The following is a 19,064-nucleotide window of genomic DNA, read 5'->3' on the forward strand; positions in this document are numbered from 1 at the left end:
CACACACACACACTTACATACTTACATGCTCACACAGTCTCCCCCTCCTTTGGGGGGGTTTTTTTCATGTTTTTTTTTGAAATACCATTTATTACCCCGTGAAATACTAAACATTTCACTCATTCGCTTAGTATCTGCCCTCTCCACTAGAATATAAGCTGCATTCAGGCAAGAATTTTCATGCTTAGTGTACTCCTAAGTACTTGGCTCATAGTAGGCACTCAGTAAAACTTTATTAAAGAAATGTATGGGCTGGGCACGGTGGGTCACACCTGTAATCCTAGCACATTGAGAGGCTGAGGCAGGCAAATCACCTGAGGTCGGGAGTTCCAAACCAGCCTGACCAACATGGAGAAACTCCGTCTCTACTAAAAATACAAAATTAGCTGGGCATGGTGGCGGATGCCTGTAATCCCAGCTACTCAAGAGGGTGAGGCAGGATAACTGCTTGAACCCAGGAAGTGAAGGTTGCAGTGAGCCAAGGTCGCGCCATTGCACTCCAGCCTGGGCAACAAGAGTGAAATGCCATCTCGAAAAAAAAAAGAAAGATTTTTGACATGAGCAAATGTATGGATGATCGTATTTACACAGAAAAAGAATAGGTGTAGGGTGGGAATCATCATGGTCTCTGTAGGAGGGAGCTTATAATCTAGTGAGAAAAAGACACTAGATTGTATTTGAAACATACATTTACAACACATTAGGATTCTATGATTTGTTAACTGATGAAAGCAAAATTGCAGTATATTGTATGATCTCACTGTTATTAAAAAAACATATTTATGCATGCTTTTATATATACATACACACTTGCACACATGTAGGCACATACGAACACATATATACATGTCTCTACATCTATACAGAAAATGTTCTGGTAGGAAAAATACCCATCTGTTGGTATTTTGTCTGTGGGGTAAGAACAGTACCATGTATGGGGAATGGGACTAAAGAGACAGGAGGGGGACTTTCACTTTTCAACTTATACATGTTGTACAATAAGCATATTACATTTGAACTTTTAAAAAGAGAGAAGAAAAAGCATCATCTGCCTAAAAGGAAAAGAAATCATATTTAACAAAGGATTAATATCCAGAATGTAGCCAGGCACAGTGGCTCATGCCGTAATCCCAGCACTTTGGGAGGCCGAGGCAAGAAGATTACTTGAGGCAGGAATTCAAGACTAACCTGGGCAATATACAGCAAGAGCCCATCTCCAAGATTTTTTAACATTAGTGGAAAAACTGGAGGAATCCAAATCAAGTCTATAATAGCGTACCAGTGTGAATTTCTTAGTTTTAATAAATGCCCTATGGTTATGAAAGATGTTAACGTTAGGGGAAGCTGAGAGAAGGGAATATGGGAGCTCTTTGTACTATCTTTACTTTTCTGTAAATCTAAAATTATGTCAAAGTACATTGTTTTTAAAAAGTAAAGCAATTTAGTAGTATTCACCAAAATGTTTAGAAAAGCATAACCTTCCACCTAGTAATTCACTTCTAGCAACCTAGAGATTCACACATGCCCGACAAGAACCATATAAACAAGTGGTTCATTAAAACAGCTAGAAACACCTAGATATACCCATTAATTGAGAAAGGGTTAAATAAAATGGTATATACATTTTATGCAATAAACACCATGCAGGAAGAATAAAGTGGGCCAGGCAAGATGGCTCATGTCTGTAAGCGCAACACTTTAAGAGGCTGAGGCGGGAGGATCACCTGAGTCCAGGAGTTCAAGGCCAGCCTGGGCAATACAGTGAGACCTCGACTTTACAAAACAATTTAAATATTAGCAAGCATGGCCTGTAGTCCTAGCTACTTGGGAGGCTGAGACAGGAGGATCACTTGAGCCTGTGTGGCTGAGGTTGCAATAAGATGAGATGATGTCACTGTGCTCCAGCCAGGGTGGCAGAGCAAAACCCTGTCTTGAAAAATAAATAAAAATGAAGAGGATCTGACATAAAAAAATTTCCAAGACACATATATTAAAAAGAAAAAGTTAAAGAATAATATACAAAATATCATTAAAAAAATACATACAATCCAGGCATGGTGTCTCATGCCTGTAATCCCAGCACTTTGAGAGGCCAAGGCAGGCAGATCACCTGAGGTCAGGAATTCAAGACCAGCCTGGCCAACATGGTGAAACCCCTTTTCTACTAAAAATACAAAACATTAGCCAGGCATGGTGGTGTGCGCCTGTAATCCCAGCTACCCAGGAGGCTGAGGCAGGAGAATCGCTTGAATCTGGGAGGTGGAGGCTGCACTGAGCCGAAATTGTGCCACTGCATTCCAGCCTGGGCGACAGAGCAAGACTCTATTTTAAAATAATAATAATAATAATAATAATAATAATAATAATAATAATAATAATAAAATTTAAAAGGCCAGGCGCAGTGGCTCATGCCTGTAATCCCAGCAGTTTGAAAGGCCAAGGTGGGTGGATCACCTGGGGTCAGGAGTTCGTGACCAGCCTGGCCAACATGGTGAAACTCCATCTCTACTAAAAATACAAAAATTAGCGGGGCATGGTGTCGTGCGCCTGTAATCCTAGCTACTCAGGAGGCTGAGCCAGGAGAATCACCTGAACCAGGGAGACGCAGGTTGCAGTGAGCAGAGACAGCACCATTGCACTCCAGCCTGGGCAACAAAAGCGAAACTCTGTCTCAAACAAACAAACAAAATACAACAATAGACACTTTTAAATAGGCATATAAGCGTAAGCAGAACAATCTGAAGGCACAGACAAGGCTTATAACAGAGGTTACTTCTGGAGAGAGGAATGTTAATTAGGACAGTGTTATTTGGAAAGGGCTAGTGTTAGGGATCAAAGTAAAGGGGACCTTTTGCTTCACACACTCTACATTTCTATAATGCTTGAATTTTTTCATTACTCATAAATTACCCTGAAGTAAAAGATAAGATGAATAAGCACTTCATACGGTATAAAAATTCTTGTATCAGCACAAAATATCTTTGGAAGGATAAAAGAGAAAGTGCTATCCATGGGGAAGAAAACTGGGAGACTGTCTTCACCATTTATTTCTGTACTGTCCAATTTTGTTTACTGCATGCATGCACTGCTTTAAAAATTTTTAAGTGCATTTTTAAAACTACACTAGGATAAGTGCTATTGTGAAAGTATGTAACAGATGTAACAGATTTTAATGGCTAAAAGCAGCATTTGAATCCACCCAAAAAGACTTAAGCGAGGTTTGAGGAGTCACCAACTGACTTGGACGGCATTGCAGGCAGAGTTCACAAAATAGGTATAGGCACGAGGCATCGCAAGAGACAGAAGAGTTCAGGACAAAGCTGCGGAGCACAGGCAGAGAGGGCCTTCAGAAGGTATCTGAATAATCACCAGTTCCTGAATGCATACAGTTTCCATTGCTTATTCAAAGAAAATAACCAAATTTAGACTTACATATGGCTGTTTGTTCTGCTTAAAAGCTACTGTCTCACTCCAAATCACGATATAATGAAACGGCATGTCTACCTATAAACCTGGTAGAATATATTCATCAGTTCAAGATGGTTCAATCCTGACTGGAGGATAAAATTCTAAATAATTACTTTGGATCACCTATTCTCATCTATCTTCTTTGGAACACCCCATAAAACCAAGATGCAATAAGTATAAAACAATGATAATACATCAATTGCATACTATTAAATATAAAAAGTAGGCTTCTCTGACCCAGTTTTCAAAAAATTCTCATTGTGGCATTTATAGCAAATACTCATAACAGGGCAGAATGAAGAAAGATTATCTAAATCTCAGCTAAAACTAGAGGCACTATTGCCATTAATTCTTAGGAATTAATTAAACATTGATAATATACTGATTTCTGCCAAAGATAAACTGATTTTATGTATACATGTTTCTAATTTCTTGATTTGGGAGCATCAATTAAAAGCAAAGTATCAACACTGACAGAGTCAAATCTTTATTGGCGATAGATATAGGTTTTGTTACATCTCCACTCCTACTTGGAAAAACTAGGCAAAATTTCCTTCCAATTCAGGCCACATGTGGCAAAAATAATTACAACTATAGTATTAGCTAACAGTTATTGAGTGCGTGCTACATGTACTCATGGAGTGATTTACAGCAATTAAAATTCAATGGTTATAACTCAACAGAAAGACAAGCCAATTTGAAAATGGGCAAAGGACGGCCGGGCGCGGTGGCTCAAGCCTGTAATCCCAGCACTTTGGGAGGCCGAGGAGGGCGGATCACGAGGTCAGGAGATCGAGACCATCCTGGCTAACACAGTGAAACCCCATCTCTACTAAAAATACAAAAAATTAGCCGGACGTGTTGGCAGGCGCCTGTAGTCCCAGCTACTCGGGAGGCTGAGGCAGGAGAATGGCATGAACCCGGGAGGCGGAGCTTGCAGTGAGCCGAGATCACGCCATTGCACTCCTGCCTGGGAGACAGAGCAAGACTCCGTCTCAAAAAAAAAAAAAGAAAATGGGCAAAGGACTTAATAGACATTTCTCCAAGAAGATATACAAATGGCCAACAAGCACATGAAAAGATGTTCAACATCACCAGTCATTAGAGAAACGCAAATAAAAAGCACGAGATACCACTTCACATCTACTAGGATAGCTAAAATTAAAAACAACAACGACAACAAATGTTGACAAGGATGTGGAGAAATCAGACTCCTCATACGTTGCTGGTAGGAATGTAAAATCGTACAGCCGCTATGGAAAACTGTATGGTGGTTTGTCAAAAGGTTAAATATAGAATTATTATATGTACACTATGACACCAGCTTTTGAGGAAAAAAAAAAAAAAAGAATTACTATATGACCCAGCAATTCCACTTTTAGGTATAGACACAAAAGAACTCAAAACAGGTATTCAAACAAATACTACACCTGAATGTTCACAGTAACCTTATTCACAATAGGCAAATGTGGAAAAGACACAACTAACCATCAATAGACAAATATATATTTTTTTTTTTTTTGAGGCAGAGTCTTGTTCTGTCTCCCAGGCTGGAGGGCAGTGGTGCCATCTCGGCTCACTGCAACCTCTGCCTCCCAGGTTCAAGTGATTCTCCTGTCTCAGCCTCCCAAGTAGCTGGGATTACAGACGCATGCCACCACGCCTGGCTAATTTTTGTATTTTTAATAGAAGTGGGGTTTTGCCATGTTGGCCAGGCCGATCTCAAACTCCTGACCTCAGGTGATCCGTCCACCTCAGCCTCCCAAAGTGCTGAGATTACAGGTGTGAGCCACTGTGCACGGCCAATAAACAGATTTTTTTAAATGACTTGGAAGGCATTGCAGGCAGAGTTGTATATCCAAACAACGGACTAGTATTTAGCCATAAAGAGGAATGAGGTTCTCGGTCAGGCATGGTGGTTTACGCCTGTAATCCCAGCACTTTGGGAGGCTGAAGTGGGAGGTTCACTTGAGTTTGAGGCTGCAGAGACCTGTAATCACACCACTACACTCCAGCCTGGTCAACAGAGTGAGATTCTGCCTCAAAAAAAAAAAAAAAAAAAAAAGGGAGAGAGAGGAATGAGGTTCTGATACATGAGACCAGTGGTTAAACCTCAACATTATGCTATGTCAGAAAAGCCAGACACAAAAGGTCACACATTGTGTGATTCCATTTATTTGAAATATACAGAATAGGTACATCTACATAGTCAGAAAGCAAATCAGTGGTTGCCAGAGATGAGAGGAGGAAATAAAGAGTAAATATTTAATGAATACAGGGTCTCCTTTGGGGGTGATGAAAAAGTTCTGAAATCAGCCAGGCACAGTGGCTCATGCCTGTAATCCCAGCACTCTGGGAGGCCAAGGCGGGCAGATCACCTGAGGTCAGGAGTTTGAGACCAGCCTGACCAATATGGTGAAACTCCATCTCTACTAAATTACAAAAATTAGCCAGGTGTGGTGGCGTGTGCCTGTAGTCTCAGCTACTCGGGAGGCTCAGACAGGAGAATCGCTTGAACCCAGGAGGCGGAGGTTGCAGCGAGCAGAGATCATGCCACTGCACTCCAGCCTGGGCAACAGAGCGAGACTCCGTCTAAAAAAAAAAAAAAATTCGAACTAGATAGAGGTGATGGTTATAGGACATAAAACGGTTAACTTTTGCTTTCTTTTTTTTTTTTTTTGAGACGGAGTCTCGCTCTGTCACCCATGCTGGAGTGCAGTGGCATGATCACAGCTCATTGCAACCTTCGCCTCCCGGGTTCACGCCATTCTCCTGCCTCAACCTCCTGAGTAACTGGGACTACAGGCACCCGCCACCATGCCCGGCTAATTATTTTTTTGTATTTTTAGTAGAGACGAGGGTTCACCATGTTAGCCAGGATGGTCTCGATCTCCTGACCTCGTGATCCGCCCACCTCAGCCTCCCAGAGTGCTAGGATTACAGGCGTGAGCCACCATGCTCGGCCAGTTAATTTTATGTTATATGAATTTCAACTCAAAAATAAAATCTGGGGCCAGGCGCAGTGGCTCACACCTGTAATCCCAGCACTTTGGGAGGCCGAGGTGGGTGGATCATGAGGTCAGGAGTTCAGGACCAGCCTGACCAACATGGTGAAACCCTGTCTCTACTAAAAATATTTTTAAAAATTAGCCGGGCATGGTGGCACACGCCTGTAATCCCAGCTACTGAGGAGGCTGAGGCAAGAGAATCACTTGAACCCAGGAGGCAGAGGTTGAAGTGGAGCTGAGATCGCGCCACTGCACTCCAGCCTGGTGGACAGAGGGAGACTCCATCTCAAAAAAAATAAAAACAATAAAAAATAAAATAAAATAAAAATAATAAAATAAAATCTGATGGGCACAGAGGCTCATGCCTATAATCCCAGCACTTTGGGAGGCTGAGGCCAGAGGATAGCTGAGCCTAGGAGTTCAAGACCAGCCTATGCAACATAGCAAGATCCTGTCTCTACAAAAAATTTTTAAATTAGCCAGGCATGATGGCATCCACCTGTAGTCCCAGCTACTTGGGAGACAGAGGCAAGAGGATTGCTTGACCCCAGCAGGTCGAGGCTGCAGCAAGCCATGATCATGCCACTGCACTCTAGCCTAGGCGACAGGGCTAGACCCTGTCTCAAAAAAAAATAAAATTGGCCGGGCACGATGGCTCATGCCTGTAATTCCAGCACTTTGGGAGGCAAAGGCGGGCAGATTATGAGGTCAGGAGACAGAGATCATCCTGACTAAAACGGTGAAACCCGTCTCTACTAAAGAATACAAAAAATTAGCCAGGCGTGGAGGCATGTGCCTGTAGTCCCAGCTGCGCAGGAGGCTGAGGCAAGACAATCGCTTGAACCTGGGAGGTGGAGGTTGAAGTGAGCCGAGATTGAGCCACTGCACTCAGCCTGGGTGACAGAGTGAGACTCCGTCTCAAAAAAAGAATAAAATAAAATAAAATAAACATTAATTCAAAATAAATATCCCAGCACTTTGGGAGGCCGAGGCGGGCGGATCATGAGGTCAGGAGTTTGAGACCAGCCTGGCCAACATGGTGAAATCCCATCTCTACTAAAAATACAAAAATTAGCCAGGTGTGGTGGCGAGCACCTATAATCCCAACTACTCAGGAGGCTGAGGCAGGGGAATCGCTTGAACCCTGGAGCTGGAGGTGGCAGTGAGCCAAGATCGTGCCATTGCGCTCCAGCCTGGGCGTCAAGAGCAAGACTCTGTCTCAAAAAATAAATAAAATAAACAAAATGCAATAATCATGACAACTCTATAGTAGGGATTACTACTGCATCCATTTTACAGATACAGAAACACAGGCTCAGAGAAATTAAATGACTTGACCAAGGGAGTAGGTAGGGGAGTAGATTCAAAGCCAGATTTGTGTACTCAATGGCTTGTGCTTTTAACTAACATCTCATACAGCTTCCCTATTTTAATAAGTTAAAAGAAAAATATTGGAAATATTATACATAGAAATAACTATACTATCAATATTGGCCTGATCATATTATATATAGAATAATACTATCAACACTGGCCTGATCATAACTAACGCCATTCAGTACATACAAACATTTCAGGCATCAGAAACTTCAGCTGCCAAAAAGGTTAATAATATACTTGGGGCTATTTTACAATGGAAATAATTAGCCAGTACAGTGTGAAAGGATGATGTGTTCTCAGGTTTACTGCCCATTGAAAAATGTAATCATATAAAAATTGAATATAATTCTACTTAATCTTGCTAAAATGTTAAGATTTCAGGTAACAAGTAATCAGGATGAAAGTACCAAATATCCTTCCTTTTTTCAGAAGCTTTTTCATCAGGCTAGAGACCAAACACACATTTAGTAGTCGTTACGCATTGTTCCCTGTGCTCCCAAATTACAATAATATCATATAATAATATCCTATAGTCTAATTTATAGAATCATCATAACATTATGGACTGGTAGGCTAATGACAAATGCCAAATATCAACTTTTAAAATTCCTAGATACAATACAACCTTTGAGTAATAACAGAGGTGAAAAAGATTAACCAACTAAGCCTTGTTTAAAGCATTATCAACTTAAGAAATTAGACAGCCATCTCAACAAACCTAGTGTATTCAGTGTGTATATTCTAGATGAACAAAAAAAAGAAGAAGAAAGAAAACCTCCTGTGTGCTGATAAGATTAACAAAACACTGGGCTGGGTGCGGTGGCTCATGCCTGTAATCCCAGCACTTTGGGAAACCGAGGCAGGTGGATCACGAGGTCAGGAGTTCAAGACCAACCTGGCCAAGATGGTGAAACCCGTCTCTACTGAAAATACAAAAATTAGCCAGGCACAGTGGCAGGAGCCTGTAATCCCAGCTACTCAGGAGGCTGAGGCAGGAGAATTGCTTGAATTCGGGCAGCAGAGGTTGCAGTGGAGCCAAGATCACACCACTGCACTCCAGCCTGGGCGACAGAGTGAGACTCCGTCTCAAAAAAAAAGATTAACAAAACACCGGCCAGGTGCAATGGTTCACACCTGTAATCTCAGCACTTTGAGAGGCCAAAGCCGATGGACTCCTTGAGGCCAGGAATTCAAGACTGCCTAGGAAACATAGCGAGACCCTGTCTCTATAAAAAATTTAAAAATTAGTAGAGCATGGTGGCACGAGCCTATACTCCCAGCTACTAGGGAGACTGACGGGGGAGGATCACTTGAGCCCAGGATTTGGAGGCTGCAATGAGCCATGATCACATCACTGCACTCCAACTTGAGTGACGGAGCAAGACCCTTACTTAAAAAAAATCAGGGGCAGGCGTGGTGGCTCACGCCTGTAATCCTAGCACTTTGGGAGGCCGAGGCAGGCGGATCACCTGAGGTCAGGAGTTCAAGACCAGCCTGGTCAACAAGGTGAAACCCCGTCTCTACTAAAAATACAAAAAATTAGCTGGGTGTGGTGGCGGGCACCTGTTATCCCAGCTACTTGGGAGGCTGAGGCAGCAGAATCACTTGAACCTGGGAGGCAGAGGTTGCAGTGAGCCAAGATTGCGCCACTGCACTCCAGCATGGGCGACAGAGCAAAACTCCATCTCGAAAAAAAAAAAAAAAAAATCAGGCCAGGTGCAGTGGCTCATGCCTGTAATCCAAGCATTTTGGGAGGCCGAGACAGAAGGATCATTTGAGGCCAGGAGTTTGAGACCAGCCTGGACCCTGTCTCTATTTAAAAATTAGCAGTACCAGATGGTGAGCACCTGCATTCCCAGCTACTTGGGAGGCTGAGGCAGGAGCATCACTTAAGCCCAGGGAGGCGGAGGTTGCAGTGAGCCAAGATTGTGCCACTGCACTCCAGCCTAGGAGACAGAACAAGACCCTGTCTCAAAAAAAAAAAGTTTAAGCTACATGGCTGGCTTCATCTGCAGTGTTATGCCCCACCTACCATTCAGCTACAATACTTTAACTTCCCGTCATTACATTAGTTACAGATGAGTTTCACTGTTTTCCTCACATGTCACAAAGCTTCTTATGAAGGCATGCTATACAAAGGGCTCCTGCAGGACATGCAGGTAGATTACAAGAACAATTTACTATAAAAATGTAACTAGATATCCAAACAAGGTAAGCAGAAGAGTCACTTCTGCCACACACTAATGTACATTTTGAATCATTTTTAACAGTAGGCCAGGAAGAGCCAGCAGTGGGCTACCCACGCTGACGTGCTATGATCACAGACCAAGTGGATCATGTAAGGAAAAGTACTGCTCAACTACAGAGGGTAGCCTTAAAACAAAGGCAAGTTATTTAAAATAGGAAAGACTGCAGCTTTTACAAATTGGTCTTTTCAGTCCTATCCAGGTCAGTAAGAAGTAGTATCATTGGCAGCAACTTCAATTACAAAAGATATTTACTTACCTATTCTGGCTCATTCACAATCATATAATGGTGTCATCACAAACATCCTTCTCCTCCGTCCTAATACCCTTTAGCAAATTCTAAAGACCACTACCACCACACACACACACACACACACACACACTCCACAACTAGTAATCATACATCTTGCTAATTAAGTAATGTAAAGATCATCCTTCTTACCAGCAATCCAAGGTTGTTATTTATTATAAGATTTGGACTGATAAGAATCCCTGTGTAACCCTTGGAGATCCCCCAAAACCTCCAATCAACCTATGTCTTTTTTTTTTTTTTTTTTTTTGAGACAGATCCTCGCTGTTTCCCAGGCTGGAATACAGTGGCACAATCTCGACTCACTGCAACCTCCGCCTGCCAGGTTCAAGTGATTCTCCTGCCTCAGCCTCCTGAGTAACTGGGATTACAGGCATGCACCAACACACCCGGCTAATTTTTGTATTTTTAGTAGAGATGAGGTTTCGCCATGTTGGCCAGGCTGGTCTTGAACTCCTGACCTCAAGTGATCTGCCCGCCTCGGCCTCCCAAAGTGCTGGGATTACAGTCGTGAGCCACCACGCCCAGCCTTCAACTTATGTCTTAATCACAAATTAGTCATAGGACAATGGCTGCAGAAGTTACCTTTAAGTAACGTCTATATCCTCAGACCCTGCAGAATGTTTCAAGGGCCTGCAACTACTGAAGAATCTGTACAGAAGATGGCATATATTTCAGGAACCCATTCCTATAGGCTGCCATGGTAGATGTGAACATGGGAGAGTAAATGCTGGCCTCTGGCCTATCCTTAATATCCAGTGACTAAAGATAATAAAGTGAGCTGGGCACTGTGGCTCACACCTGTAATCCCAGCACTTCGGAAGGCCAAGGCAGGAGGATCGCTTGAACCCAGAAGTTCAAGACCAGCCTGGGCAACAAAGCAAGACCCTGTCTCTACAAAAAATTTTAAAACTAGCTGAGTGCCATGGTGTGTGCCTGTAGTCCTAGCTACTGAGGCTGAGGTGATAGAATCACTTGAGTTCAAGGAGTTCAAGGATGCAGTGAACTATGATGGCACCACTGCACTCCAGCCTGGGTGACAGAGCAAGACCCTGTCTCCAAAAAAATAAAAATTAAAAAACAATAACATACTTATAAACTTCAAATTTTTTTTATTGTTTAAAGACAGGGTCTCTGTTGTTTAAGTTGGAGTGCAGTGACATGATCATAGCTCACTACAATCTCAAACTCTTGGGCTCAAGCAATCCTTTTGCCCCAGCCTCCCCAGAATGGCTATGACTACAGACGCCAGCCACTACGACCAGCTAATTTATTTATTTATTTAGAGATGGAATCTCGTGCTATCGCCCAGGCTGGAGTGCAGTGGCACGATCTTGGCTCACTGCAATCTCTGCCTCCTGGGTTCAAGCAATTCTTCTGCCATAGCCTCCCGAGTAGCTGGGACTACAGGTGCATGCCACCACGCTCGGCCAATTTTTGTATTTTTAGTAGAGACAGGGTTTCACCATATTGACCAGGCAGGTCTAGAACTCCTGACCTCGTGATCCGCCCACCTTGGTCTCCCAAAGTGCTGGGATTACAGGCATGAGCCACCATGTCCAGCTCTAATTTTTTAATCGTTTGTAGAGACAGGGTCTCGCTATGTTGCCCAAGCTGGTCTCTAACTCCTGGTCTGAAGCAATCCGCCCACCTTGGACTCTCAAAGTGCTAGGACTGAGGTCAAAGTGGCCTCCCACCATGCCCAACCCCCAATAAATGTCAAATCTTTAGAAATATTTCAGAATCAATTCAACTGAATGGCAATTGGACTGGGTTTCAGACAGACCACCTCCAAAGTAAGTGTGGGCTCACAAAGTCTCCTATAAGGCCCCCAGAAAACGGCATATGAGCCTGAAGTAACTACGTCACCCAATAATATCATGAAGCAAGATGCAGGGATAATTAACCTCCATGTAACATTTAGAAAATGCAATGTGAGGCTGGGCGCAGTGGCTCACGCCTGTAATCCCAGCCCTTTGGGAGGCCGAGGTGGGTGGATCACCTGAGGTCAGGAATTCAAGACCACCCTGACCAACATGAAGAAATCCTCTCTACTAAAAATACAAAAAAGTAGCTGGGTGTGGTGGCACTTGCCTGTAATCCCAGCTACTCAGGAGGCTGAGGCAGGAGAATTGCTTGAACCCGGGAGGCAGAGGTTGTGGTGAGCTGAGATCACGCCATTGCACTCCAGCCTGGGCGACAAAAGCAAAACTCCATCACACACACACACACACACACACACACACACACACACACACACACCAGAAAATGAAATGAGAGGCTAGGCTCATCCTAAGAGACAGTTCACTGCAGCTATTTCAACCTATTATATTTGGTTATTATGTTACAGCTTGCATACTGTATACGGAGGGAGAGAAAATGGAGCCAAATGACTTCAACCAATTTTACTTTCTATTCTGTCTATGTATTCCAGGTATCTGCTTGAAATATTTAAAGCATACAGCAGACGCTAAAATTTTTTTTTAATGAATGCAGGAAGATACAGAAGGTAAGCAGTAAGCAGCAGCTCACACATGTAAAACATGTTTAAATGAAAAAAGTACCCTAAATTTCAATCAGAGGCAGCAAAGTATACTAAAAATGTTGACACATTTTACATAACATATAGAGCATTCTTAAGACAATCATCCATATTTGCACATAACTGGAAAGAACTGTGTATAACAAATGGTTCCTTCCAAACTGGATACATGAAAACGGGGTAAAACATTTCCTTCTGAATCATTTCCACCCTAAGCGTCCTGCCAGCAATACAGAAAAAGTCAATAGAGAAAGCATCATCAAGTGCTACCTTCAGGTAGCGTATGATAAAATCACTGCTTAAAAGTAACCAAGCCTCAGCAGGCCACGGTGGTTCACGCATGTAATCTCAGCACTTTGAGAGGCTGAGGCGGGTGGATCACTTGAGGCCAGGAGTTCCAGATTAGCCTGGCCAAAATGGCGAAACTACTAAAAATACAAAAATTAGCCAGGTGTGGTGGTACGTGCCTGTAGTCTCAGCTACTTGGAGGCTGAGGCAGGAAAATCGCTTAAACCCAGGAGGCAGAGGTTGCAGTGAACTGAGATCGTGCCACTGCACTCCAGCCTGGGTGACAGAACAAGACTGTCTCCAAAAAAACAAATAAAAAATAAAAGTAACCAAGCCTACTCAAAAAACTAAACATAGAATTACCATAGGATCCAGCAATTCTACTTCTGTGTAAATAGAAAAAAAAAAAAAACTGAAAGGAGGGCGATATAGTTTGGATCTGTGTCCCCACCAAATCTCACGTCAAATTGTAATCCCCAGTATTGAAGGTGGGGCCTGGTGGGAGGTGACTGGAACATGGGGGTGGTTTCTCATGAGTGGGTTAGTACCAGTCCCCTGGGGTTGTTCTCACAAGATCTAGTTGTTTAAACGTGTGTAGCACTTCCCCCCACCTCTCTCTCTTCCTCCTGCTCCGGCCACCTAGACATGCTGCTTTCCCTTTGCCTCCTGCCATGATCATAAGTTTCCTGAGGCCTCCCCAGAAGCTGCTATGCTTCCTGTACAGCCTGCAGAACCATGAGCCAATTCAACCTCTTTTCTTTATAAATTACCCAGTCTCAGGTATTTCTTTACAGCAATATGAGAATGGACCAATACAGAGGGACTCGAACAAGTATTTGTACACCAAAATTCACAGCACCATTATTCACAACAGCCAAAAGGTGGAAGGAACCCAAATGTCCATTGGGAATGAATGGATAAACAAAATGTGGTGTGTACATACAACGGAATATTATTCAGCCTTAAAAAGGAATGAGATTCTGACATATGCTACAACATGGATGAATTGTGAAGATATGCTAAGTGGTACACACCAGACACAAAAAAAGTAAATATTGTATGCTTCCACTTACATATGAGGTACCCAGGGTAGTCACATTCATAGAGACAGAAAGTAGAATATTGGTGGCCAGCAGCTGGGTAGAGAAACAGAAACAAGGAATTACTGTTTAATAGGTGCAGAGCTTCAGTCTGGGAAAATAAAAAAGTTCCCAAGATGGATGGCGGTGATGGTTGCACAGCAATGTGAACGTACTTAATGCCACTGATCCATACACTTAAAAATGGTTAAAATGATAAATTTTTTGTTATGTATAGTTTACCACAATAATTTTTTCTTTTAAGTAAACAAAAAGGCCAGGTGAGGTGGCTCATGCTATAATCCCAACACTTTGGGAGGTCAAGGCGGGTGGATTGCTTGAGCCCAAGAGTTGGGGACCAGCCTGGGCAACACAGCGAAACCCCGACTCTACAAAAAAATACAAAAGTTAGCTGGGCATGGTCAAACAGTGAGCCATGATTGTACCACTGCACTCCAGCCTGGGCGACAGAGTGAGATCCTTTCTGGGCAGGTGGGAGGAGGTTGGGGGAGGAGTAAACAAACTAGCCAATACCAGCTACTCCGGAAGCTGAGGCAGGAAGATCTTTTAAGCCCAGGAGTTTGAGGCCAGACTGGGCAACATAGCGAGATCCTGTCTCTAAAAAATAAATAAATAACCAAGAACAACTGTCAAACATTTGTGGCAAAAACATATTGAGAAAAGTGGAAGAGTCTGTAACAGGCAAGCTTCACTGTCATCCTCCAGAGTCTAGGTGACTTCGTTGAAAGTGAAGATCCCAGAAAAGAAGGGATGGACGTGCTGTTTTCATGTTGCTGCAGATACACACTAAGCAACTGAGGAAGCTGAATTATATTCTACAGGTCATTTGGTAATATAATGAATGGACTGTACTTCCTAACAATTACTTCCAAAAAATACAAGCTTTTCCTTCCAGTTTCCAATGAAAGCAGCAAGACTGAAATAATCAGTTACACACATGAGAAGCCAGGTAGATCTGAAAGTGACTTTCAGTTCCCAGCTTTAATGGGAAACTGAAAGCAGCAATTTTTAGAATAGTATACACAAACTTTCTTCGCTGACATTATAAAGTGACTTTGTGTAAGAGCTTTTAGCCCTTCTGAGCCTCATCTGAAAAATGAGGATAATACTTACAACTAACAGATAAGGTAATAATGTACACTAAGTTCAGTGCCTGGAATACATAAATGCTCAACAAATGAAAATTCCCTCCTGTCTTAGCCTGATCAGCCTCCAGGGGCTATGCTCATGTTTTGGCCATGACCTGTGGCTCCTCCCTCAGGCCCTGGCTGTTTCCCTCAGTTCTAGCTGTTTCACTCCTGGTTTCTAACAGGATCCTATCTATATTTAGAGATAATGCTAGTACCAATTGTGGGCTCAACAGGTGCTTGGAGGGCACCTGAGTACTGAGCAGTTTTCAATTGTTTTCCAGGGTTAATTGGTTTTGGCTCCACAACTGGCTGTCCTGACTTCTGTAAGTAAGAGTGCCACGTATGCACAGTACCTCAGCAGTACAAGACTAAACAGACAACTAGGTGTGGTCGCAGGACAAATCCTAAGCAAAAAGATGTTTTTAGCCCTATTTATCAGGATCCTAGAGCTTTGTTAAATCACAGGAGCAGTAAACCTTCAATGAACTCTACAGAGTAGGCTACAGCCTACTAACTTAATCTTCATCTAAATCACAGTTATCAGACCCAGGTTTCAACCAGTTCATGTTGCTTTACTATAACCAAGGTGAGGGTGAAGCAGAAACGGCAAGCAGGCAGTGAAGATTTTAAAAAAGGCATCCGATACAGCTAGGTCTGAATAAAGCTTTGTTATTTACTAGCTCTGTGACCTTAGTAAATTATTTAACCTCTTAATTTACAAAATATGAAATAATTGTGAGGATTAAATGAGATAATACATACAAAAAAATCTGAGCACCTTGACTAGCCCACTGAAAGAGGTCAATTAAAAAAGAGGCACATTAGGCCGCGGTGGCTCACGCCTGTAATCCCAACACTTTGGGAGGCCAAGTCAGATGGATCAAGAGGTCAAGAGTTCAAGACCAGCCTGGCCAAGATGGCAAAACCCCCGTCTCCACTAAAAATACAAAAATTAGCCGGGCGCGATGGCAGGCACCTGTAATCCCAGCTACTCGGGAGGCTGGGGTCGCCTGAACCCGGAAGATGGAGGTTGCAGTGAGCTGAGATCACGCCACTGCACTGTAGCCTGGGCAACAGAGTAAGACTCCATTTCAAAAAAAAAAAAGGCACATTGTCACTAATGAGAACACTGCCCACACTTTTCGCTTTGTTCAATTTTCATAACATCTAAGAAAAGTGACAATTTAAATCATTATTTTTGGACCTTTGTAAAGTAACCTAAATGCTACCATCCAAGACCTAGCTGAGAAATATAAACTGATTAATGTCCATAAATCTTAGATGAGTCAGCAAAACTTAATGCCCAACAAATAAAAGGCTTAACATGGACTATTTATGAGCACACAATGGTCATTACAATTTCAAAATCAGCAATTTTCTATCTAGTACAATCACAAATTTGGTCTGGAAATCCAAATATTAAGGAAATGCAAAGATCATAATCCCAGAGATACTTTTCCACAATATTCCCAAATCACCTTAATTGAAACCGGAAGGTATGAGGCAGCCTGAGTATTTGAAGTTAACATCAAGAAATAATTTAAGGCAGAACCCCAACTCTCTCCTACAAACATAAAACCAGTAGCAGATGGTACATGAACATTTCTCAGTGAGAAATTGCAATTCTAACAAAGTACAGATAACTTAATTTTATCCATCACCTTTTGGTCAAACTGAAAACAACCAACCAAGCTTTTGGGTCTCTCCAAAACACTGAACTCTGCATTATCACTGACCTAACTCAAAGCAAGATATTTTTGGTGATCTGTCCTCTCCTGCTTCATTAACCATAGGTAAATTACGTACAGTAGCCTGCTAAACAGAGGGGAAGTAAATATCACAGGCATGTTTTATCAATAAAATGGACAAGCGATAATCAAATTATTTAAAGAACGGCTTGTACTCCTTAGCAGAGGGACAAGCTTGAGAAAGATCCACTTTCTAAAAGAACCTAATCATTCTGGATGAATTATGAGAAAAATATCACTCTAGTCCAAAACTGACTGAATCTACCTTTCTGCTTTAATCCAAGTCCTAACCACATCTATTTTATGTCTCTGCCTCTCTTCGCCTTATTTTCCATTCCGTCTCCCCCTTCAATTCCAAGAACGCCCTTCTATCCCTTATTTTCAAATCTCATTATTGCCCCCGAATGCTAAGGACCTCGCACACCCACGGAGGTGACCTTAGGCATCCCCACTGCATTCCCAATTCATTGTACTTCTCATCCCAAATGATCCTATTCTTTCATTCTATCTCGCTCGTTGTTTCTTAAAATCCAACACCCCACACACGCTCACGCCAGAGTCCCCCCCACACTCCATTGTTTCCCCGGCCTCCCAACTGGAAACTCCCCAACTCGGACGCGGGTGTTTCACCCGCCCCACATACCCCAGGAACCTTCTACCCTCTGGGCACTTCGGGCCTCTAAGGGCTCACGTCCCCCTCCTTCCCGTCCCCCCGCCCCCAACTACCCCCTCCCCCTTTTTCCTCCCTCAACCCGCTCCCCGCACCTCGGCGCCCCTCTGAGCCCCCGCCAACCCCGCCACCCAGCACCCTCAGTCTCACCTAGCCCGGGCCCCCGCAATCGCCTCGTCGCACCAGCTCCGGGCTCCGCGTCCCGGACGCTCTCGGGTCTGAGAAGAGGAAAGAAAATCCTCCGCCTCCCCTTCTGGAGCCACCGCCGCCGTCGCCGCCGCGCTCCTCCCCCAGCTCTCTCAGAGCTGGACGCCGCCCCGCCCCCACCGCCGCCTCCCTGCCCCCACCGCCGCCTCCCCGCTTCTCTCCTGGGCCGGACTGCAGGCTGCGGCCGGAGCTCCAGCAGATCACCCCGACCCTCGCCGGGGCAGCGGCTCGCTCCGCCCCGGAGCTCTCTCGGGCGCGTGCGCGCCAGCCAGCCAGCCGGAGCTCAGGGCGCGTACTCGCGCCGGCGCGAATCCGGCGCGCCAACCTCGAGGCTGTGGCAGCCAACGGGTGCGCGAGCGCGGCTCGAGCGGCGAGACGGCCCGCGCACCGAGGACCGAGAGGATCGGGGAGAGGCGCGGGGCGGCGAGAGGCGGGCTCCGACCGGTCGGGTTACCGCTCTTCTCGGGGCCTGGTCCCTCGCGTCTCGCACCGTCCGCAGGCTCGCGCGCCACCGGAGACTGGGAATTACCGGGGAAGGGAAGAGACTCGGGGAGCGGGTCGGGGACAAACTAGATGGAAGGGAAAAACGGGTGGGACTCGAGCTCGCGTCCGCGTGCAGCACAGCTCGTACCCAGCGCGCGCCGGGAATGGAGGGCCCCAGCTGAACTGACGGAAAGAGCCGAAACTCCCCCGGAGGTGGCCGAACGCGGGCGCTGCGAGGGGAGTCGAGAGCGCGGCTTTTGCTCAATGTCCGGGTCGGGAAGCTTTCTCTCGCGCCTCCCCGTACAGCACCGTTCACTCTTCCGTACCGAGGACTTCACACCGCTTTCCCCTTCGCCTCCTTCCCGGCCCAAGTTTTGTTCCAAAAGGCAATTTCAGAGTCGCCAACGGCGGGAAACGCGGGGGCCTCCGGACCGCGCGGTCGCTCTGCCTCCTGATAGTGCGCAGAGGCCGGTGGGGACGCGGG

At 44.4% G+C, this 19,064-nt stretch overlaps 1 protein-coding gene across 5 annotated transcripts in view; it reads right to left on the reverse strand.

Annotated features, from left to right (window-relative positions):
* Positions 1-18,765, reverse strand: part of SPATS2 (spermatogenesis associated serine rich 2) — a 166,065-nt gene extending 147,300 nt beyond the window's left edge. For 2 of the 5 annotated variants that reach the window (XM_055295002.2, XM_063610565.1), the window contains exon 1: positions 18,041-18,376. The gene's annotated coding sequence lies outside the window, so the exon portion shown is untranslated. Of the gene's footprint in view, positions 1-14,315; positions 14,379-18,040; positions 18,377-18,626 lie in introns of those variants that run through there. The other 3 variants (XM_055295001.2, XM_063610564.1, XM_063610569.1) reach the window with 3 other exon arrangements.
* Between the last annotated feature and the right edge of the window lie 299 nt (positions 18,766-19,064).

Source organism: Symphalangus syndactylus, chromosome 10 (assembly GCF_028878055.3).
Source record: "Symphalangus syndactylus isolate Jambi chromosome 10, NHGRI_mSymSyn1-v2.1_pri, whole genome shotgun sequence".
Classification (NCBI taxonomy): domain Eukaryota; kingdom Metazoa; phylum Chordata; class Mammalia; order Primates; family Hylobatidae; genus Symphalangus; species Symphalangus syndactylus.